Source organism: Malus sylvestris, chromosome 6 (genome assembly GCF_916048215.2).
Source record: "Malus sylvestris chromosome 6, drMalSylv7.2, whole genome shotgun sequence".
In the NCBI taxonomy this organism is placed as follows: Eukaryota; Viridiplantae; Streptophyta; class Magnoliopsida; order Rosales; family Rosaceae; genus Malus; species Malus sylvestris.
In genome coordinates this window covers 32,998,994-33,007,175 of record NC_062265.1, presented here as the reverse complement: position 1 = coordinate 33,007,175, position 8,182 = coordinate 32,998,994, and the positions used below count along the sequence as shown (strand labels likewise).

Sequence of the window (8,182 nt, the reverse complement as noted above, 5' to 3'; positions counted from 1 at the left end):
GCCATCTTTGATTAACTTATTTTGTTTGCCACTTTGACGGGGATGGGTCGTACGGATGGGTTGCGAGCACCGCTCTCGAGTCGTCGTGGCAGGCTTTGGATCCGGCGATATCGATTTGTCGCGGCCGCCAATCTCGAAGTGGGTGTGGGTCGTCTGCATCGTCAGGGCTTGGTGAGCGGCGGTGTTGTCAGGTCCCTCGTGAGCAGCATCGTGGGTGGGAAGGCGCTTCCCTCGTGAGCAGCGTCGTGGGTGGGTCGTTCCTTCCCTGTCCTGTTTCACCAATTCAGTTTTCAGTCCAGTCCAATTCTATTGAGGCAGTCACAAAACCGGAACTTAAGGTCCACTTAACAAAACCCGAACTTAAGGTCCACTTAACTACTATTAAACTTTTGAGAACTTTAACGAAAAGCTTCTGGTACTGTTTATTTTAACGAAAAATTATATTTTTATACTAAAAATCAATTCTTGTACTATTCACTTTCCCCTTTATTTTGTCCTTACCGTTAAAACTCAAAGTTTTCAAGTTTTTTTAATTAGTTTTCCTTAAACAGTTCAGGGTAAAACTCTTCCAAATTATCTGACCAGACACTTGGATCTCTCCCATTGTCCAAATGTTTGAGACGATTCAGGATTTCTAGGCATCTAATATCCACCAACTGTGACGTCCCCCATGGATGCATGCATGTGGAATCAGCAATGGTGCAACCGGATGAAACCGAACGCTCTCTTTGACAACCTTCTTCAAGTAGTCCAAATTCGGCAAATTGCTCCCCTCCACCGTTGGATCCATTCCGATTACGGTATGGAGCCCTCGTTGGAGAAACTTGAGAACCCTAGGATGCCTCAAGGGTTCGGCTGGAGTCCAAACAATCGCAGTCGCTGACATGTCTAGGGCACCCGAAATCATGTCAAGTAAGATGGCTTTCGTGTTGGTTCGGTCGACGACTTCACATCCCATTTTGATATATTGCCAAATGGAGTCAAATCAAGCATGTTTTAAATGATTTTGTATATTACTAAATGGAGTAAAATCTATGTTTAAATTATATATTACCAAATGGAGTCAAATCTTGCATGTTTAAAATGATTTTGATATATTATCAAATGGAATCAAATCTATGTTTAAAATGATTTTGATATATTGCCAAATGGAGTCAAAATCATGCATGTTTAAAATGATTTTCATATATTACCAAATGGAGTAAAATCTATGTTTAAATTGTATATTACCAAATGGAGTCAAATCTATGTTTAAAATGATTTTGATATATTGCCAAATGGAGTCAAATCTATGTTTAAATTGTATATTACCAAATGGAGTCAAATCTTGCACGTTTAAAATGATTTTAATATATTACCAAATGGAGTCAAATCTATGTTTAAAATGAGTTCTTACCCTGCACTAGCATTCTCTTCCTCCTAACTCCTAATTCACTTCCGTTCTCTCACACTTTCTTCTTTGTCTTTCTCTCTCTATAAAGAAGTCAACAAATGACGTTGACATAACTTAATCGTAACCGTTCAAACAGAAGAGGAGGAAAGAGGAGAAAGATTATGAGGGGAGAGAATCCTACTCCCTTTACCCTACTAAGTCAAATCTTGCATGTTTAAAATGATTTTGATAAATTACCAAATGGAGTCAAATCTATGTTTAAATGAGTTATTTACCCTGTACTAGCATTGTCTCTCTCCTAACTCCTAATCCACTCCCATTCTCTTACACTTTCTTCTTTGTCTTTCTCTCTTTATAAAGAAGTCAACAAAAGATGTTGCTATGACTTAATCGTAACCGTTTAAATAGAAGAGGAGGAAAGAGAAGAGAGATTATAAGGGGAGAGAATTCTACTCCCTTTACCCTACTACATGCAAAACGAAATTTAACCAAATGATCGCAAAAAAAAAAAAAAAAAAAAAAAAAGAACAAAAAAAAAAAATCGAACTTATATGAATTGTTTTATATACTCGATAATATTTCGACCTGTACTCATGCAGCTACGCCCATCTCTCAGCAATTTTCATCAAATTGAGAGAGAATATTGAAGAAGCATAAAGACTTAATGCACAAGAGTTGATTGACTATGGATGGATAGGGATTCAATGAGGATAGTGTGAGGTAGCAAAGCGTGCCACCTGTTGAAAGTAGCACTGCATGTCTTGTTCTAGTTGTACATATATGCTGTGTTTTCAACTTTTCACGTTATCACATGGTGGAACAAATGGACAAGAAGCAAATGGCTGGCAATACCAAAGTAACCAAACTGCATGCAGTTAATTTCTGGTGTTTTGGCGGATGAGATATTACCAGAGGGGATTGTCTCCACCTAACCTAAGGGACGATGGCTCGTACGGAACGTTGTCTGTGTGGCGACTGTATGGAGTTTACCATAGACCTGTGTAAGCGGATCGGCCTAGTCTTTAAAATGAATTGTTGTTGGTTTATAAAAAACCGATTAAAAAGCATGAGTAATAATTTTTATGAAAAATGCAACTCGTAAGGCCAGTAATAAGGAAAATTTAATGCCTTTTGGAAGTGGCCTTACTATCGTTTCCAGACTTCTTTACATTGTCTAGCAAGAATTTTAAAAAGCTTGTTGTGTGGAAAAATATTCTTTGAAAATAGTGGTTTCATAAATTTTCGTAGAATTTTGCCAAAGCTAATTAAAGCATGTGAATGCACCTGCGTAACATTGACATATTTGAGTGCAAATATGAGATTTGACTACAATACTTAATCAAGCAAGAAATTATAATCAAATTCAATCAGGGATCCACAAGATAATTTCAAGATATTATTTATTCAATAATATCATTGGGATAATTCTTTCCTACTCCATCCATTGGATGACACACCTTGGCCAATTGGATGACGATACATAGCGCGAGATATCTCTCCTCCATGGCGACCCTAGTTCCTATAAATACCCCATTCTCCACCAAATTTTAGTAAACTTTTGCTACGCAATTAAGCCCTAAACCTCTCTCTTTTCAGAGAAACTGACTTAGGTATTGAAGATCCATTGGCCAAGCACCCCCCATCCTCACTCTTTGGGCGCAGGGCTTTGTCTTTGATCACAGGTGTTTATTTGTTTTTTAGGTAAAAATTCGTCTAGGCTGAAAACGACATATTTTTGCTAACACAATATTCTCCTTTACTACCAGTCACTTGTAACACTAGTACGAAAAACACTTCGCGCGACGCAGGTCCTTCGTCGCGCAAAGTCCCAAAACGTCGTGCAACACCTAGCACAACGAACCTTCGTTGCGCGTAAACCGTCGCGCAAAGGCAGTGACAGAAGGCTTTGCGCGACGAACATAGGACATGCGTCGCGCAAAGCTACTTTGCGCGACGCAGCCTACGTCGCCCAAAGCCACTTTGCGCGACCAAGGATGCGTTGCGCAAAGTAGCTTTGCGCGACGCACATTTTCAGTGTCGCGCAAAGACACTTTGCGCAACGCAGCCTTGGTCGCGCAAAGGGTTTATTAAAAATAATGCGTCGCGCAAAGCTACTTTGCGCAACGCATCCTTGGTCGCGCAAAGGGTTATTAAAAATAAAAAATATATATTTTTGGCCATCACCACATCTTTGCGCGACGCAATCTACGTCGCGCAAAGACTTATAAAAAATAAAAAATTACTATTTTTGGCCAAAACGACAACTTTGCACGACGTAGGCTATGTCGGACAAAGCCTGATTAAAAATTGGAAAAATAATGTTTTTGTCCAAAACCAAAAATCCTAATTTTTAGATTTTTAATAAATATTATAATTAAATTCTAAACAATAATTAATTAAGGAAATAAAAGTATTTAATTATAAAATATATGAAAATATACATACAAGCAGTCCAAACAAAAAAGAAAAAACTACAAGTAGTCTTCCATACATCAGGCTACTAGGTATCGGTAGGTTGAAGTGGCTCGAAAGTCGAAGGTGTAGTAAGATCAGGTACTGGTAGCGAGATTTGGAGGCCGGACGTCTGTATGGCTCGTACAAGGTCTCTCATCTGCTCTTTCATTTGCTCGCCCTGGGCCCTCATCTGCTCCTTCATCTGCTCACCCTGGACCTTCATCTGCTCCTTCATCTGCTCGCCCTGGGATCTCATCTGCTCGCCCTGGATCTCAAGCTGACCCTTTAAGGTTGTCACTTGCTCCTTCAATGCATCAACCTCTGCTGTGTTCGAGTTGGAAGAAGAGGCACCCGTCTCACGAACTCGCGCTTTCCCCATGCACCGAACAACCTTACCATGACGACGACCAAAGTTTTGCTCCATCACATCAGTCACGATCTGAAAACCTGCATCCTCGGGTACCGTGACGTCCTCGATCGGAGTATCTGGGGGTAACTGTGATGTTGCTTCTTGGACAACAGCATCGCGTTTTTCCACCATAAGAGCCTGTAAAAATAAATTCAACAGGGGACAAACATTTTCATTCATTTCATCAAGAAGACAAACATCTCCAACAAGCCAAAGCACACTTCATAATAGTTGATAATTGAATTGTAAACCCTTGTGAATTTGAACCACCAACCACGTATGAGATAAACAAGGGAAAATATAAAGCTTAGAAATCAAAATCTCACGTCTCAAGAACATCATATGCAGAAAAATTCAAATCCACACCACAGAGTCATTTACACAAAAGGCAAGCAATAATGATCCATGGTCCCTGTTAAAAATAATTGATTGTTGGAATTCAAGGTTCATTTTTTATTTCAAACCACCTGCCATAGATTGACTTTGTGACTAAAAGAATTTCGTGACATGCAAAATAGCAATGAAAATGTAGAAGAGTTTTGTGACATGAAAAATAACCATGAACCTTCAGCATGTATTGCAAAGCAAACCCCACTATTCAACTGATTTAGCATAGTTGTAATTGTCAACCAATCTCTAGCAGCAACTGAATTATAAGGACCAATAATTCAAGGAATGTAACCATTGAAACTTCATTTAGCATCAACTACAATACATACCAACTCTTGTTCAATATCCAGTAAAGTAATTATGTTTAATTCTTCGACAACAGTAAACACATAAATATAACAAAATTCAATACCCGGACCGAGATTTATCACACTAAAGAAACACATCAACCAAACCCATTATCCCAACTTTAGAAATTCCAACTATAAAACCCTCAAAAGGCACCAATAAAAAAATCTAAAATTCAAGGTAATTCACTTCAGATTGCAGGAGCCTTATCTGACCCTTCCATCAACTTGTCATCAGTTGGACAGAGACAGTGTAGGGTCGAAATGTGCTCTTGTTGCAATCACTGAAGTCCAGTGCACCCATGGACGTCAAGCCAATGATGTTGCTCACTGCTTAGCCAAGTCTAGTTTGAATGTTGGTAGTCAATTAATGTGAATGGCTTACTGGCCCTACTTTTATTCTCGACATCCTTGTTGAGGATACATTGTAACTTAAATTTGTCTGATTGGGTTATGGCTGATTTGGCCTCACCCTATCTCCTATCATATCCATATAATGTTTAATAACAGAATATAAACAATATTTGAACAATTCATACATATAAGAATAATAACAATTACATATACTTACATGAAGGTGCTCAGAGATCTCATTTCCAGGTCGAACGTAAACTTCCTCGAACGTGTCGATCTCTGGGAACTTAGAACCCCCCTGAAGAAAAAAACATTAAGAAAATTTTATTAATCAATAATAATAAATAAATTGTATAAAATTTCAAAATTAATATACCTAACATCGTGCCTCAAGCCTATACGAAAAGGGCTTCGAACCAGAATGGTGGAGAAGTGTCTTTGACTCTCGAGCTTTCTTGCCAGCAACAGATTTCTTCTGTTAAACACACAATATACATGTTAGTGCGACTATTTGAAATAAATTAATAAAAAAAAGCTTTAAAAAATAACTAAAACAATAATACATTATTATTAAAATATTACGTACATACCACAAATTTTGGGTCCGTAAAATGTTTGCAAAGCCACTCCCAATCCTCTGGCCGGTCCTTCAACTCAATTGGGCAACCATTTAGGCGAGCAACCTCCGGATCATCGTATCGCTGAAAATGCGTGTGAAGATAGTTCTTCCAATGTTTGTACCGGGTTGCTAAGCCCTCCTCTAAGTAGGCCATGGCCTCGGGGGATATGTCCTTAAGATCAAAAACGACCTACGAATATGAAAAACAATAAAATAATAGTAAGAAATTTAATAAGATTAAGATAATATATTTTGGTTTTTAATATTTGTAAACAAAACTAAAAAAAATGATAAAGACTAAAAATTAATATACTCACCAACAACTTTAAAGCAATGACAAAGGCTAAAAATTAATATACTAACCGACAACTTGTCTCGCACCAGTTCCTTCGTCCTCTGAGGAATATCTGCCCAAGAGTCCCACTGCATAGGACAATTTTGCTTAATAACAACACCACAGCCACTAGCGACACCGCTATGCTGTTGTGAGGTAGCCGCTCCACAATGTCGCGGGTCATACTGAATCTTGATCTTGGAGCCGGTCATACCTACGCTCTGAGCCGACTTTAGCATTCGACTAGGCCCCCTAGTGTTTTTTTTAGCTAGCCAAAAATATTTAAATGGTGAAAACCATAAGCTTAAATTTGTACACAAAATTCGACACAACCTCCCCTAATAGTATAGCATTTCCCAAAACCTTAAAATAGTAAAATAACGGTAATTCACAACCCGCAACACATTTTCATAATCCAGCAAATTTTCATCATCATAAAAATAATAATTTTAAATGGAAAAAAAATACAATGTAGTGATCGAGAATTAGAAAAAACTACCTGGATGGGAGGCCTCATCCTCGACTCTGGATGCTAAGGAAGTGTGATCAGAAGGCTCCGGCTCGCGGCAGCGCCGGTGAGGCCGCCGTGCACTGAGCGGCTCAATCGACACTGATGATGTCGATGAGACGGGCACCTGGGATGCCGTAGGAGTAGGCTCAGTAAGGGGTGTAGGCTCCCCAATCAATGGAGCACTCATGCTTGGAGCAGTAGATGCTGGTAATGAGGGAGCCGCCTCAGTCACACTTCGACGACGAGTGATCAACCGCGACATCTATACACTTTTTAGTAAAAGAGAGATGTAGACTTGTTTTTTGGGATCAACAGATATAGGTAGACTACATGAGAAACAAGGATCAACCCACAACAATCATTTACTTCATATGGAAAGCAACAAAATTAAAACTGAACATTAGATATTGTTGAAGCTTACAGAAGCATCCCGTTCTGATTTCAGTTGCTTTTAAACAAAGTTAGCAAGTTTCTGTGCATAAATTTCTCTGCTATCACTGTTGAAACAATTAGGAATATCATTTGGTAACTATTGACTACCATCAAAAAACAAAATTTACATGGAATTTAAAATACATTATGACGGAAGTAGAAAAAAAAAAATCAAAGGAACATGGCTTATAATGAGGCAAAACCAAATTGCATTATCTCTGTTTTTTATATCGAGATTCCACTCTCACTGTAAGATTTTGGTATGGTAATTACAAGTGCAATTTAAAAGACGAACCTTTTACTAAGTAAGATGGTTAACTGTAATTTCATCAAGTGCAGTTCCAGCAGATTATGGTCAGATTGTTATACTTACTACATGACAGATTGTTAGTTTAGCAATCAAGATTGAATTAACCTGATATGAAAAGGGTGAGCTACAAAGCTTAGTAAGCAACAATATCTGATATGAAATGATTAAACGCACAATCAAAGAAGTTGGATTCAAGAGGTCTAATACAATGAACACATAAATTCAATGATCAATAACGATACAAAAAACATTAGTAATTCCTCATCAGTAAAGCCAATGAGGCCTTATTCTCAGGGTGGTGTGTCACTACCAACTGATCAAAGGTCCTGACTCCTTCACAAAGAAGGCACAAACACTATGATTCAGACGAACTGAGTCAACCACAAGTTCAAATCCTATTCGATGTTCGACTATAAACACTTTGAACGATGAAACACATGCAATGGTATATGACCAACTGCCACTGCCGTCGGTGGCAGATAACAACGTACAAGGAATTGAAGCCATGAACAAGAAAATGAGACAAAGCATATAATTTCTATGTAGAGAAGAATAATTTGAGGGAAGAAAATAACAACGTACTTCCAGCATTGTTTTGAACTCATCCCGTGCCTTTTTTAGTTTGACTT

The 8,182-nt window shown here is 38.3% G+C and overlaps 1 pseudogene; it reads right to left on the bottom strand.

Annotated features, from left to right (window-relative positions):
- Positions 1-3,885: 3,885 nt before the first annotated feature.
- On the bottom strand, positions 3,886-7,172 carry LOC126625394 (uncharacterized; annotated as a pseudogene).
- Positions 7,173-8,182: the final 1,010 nt, after the last annotated feature.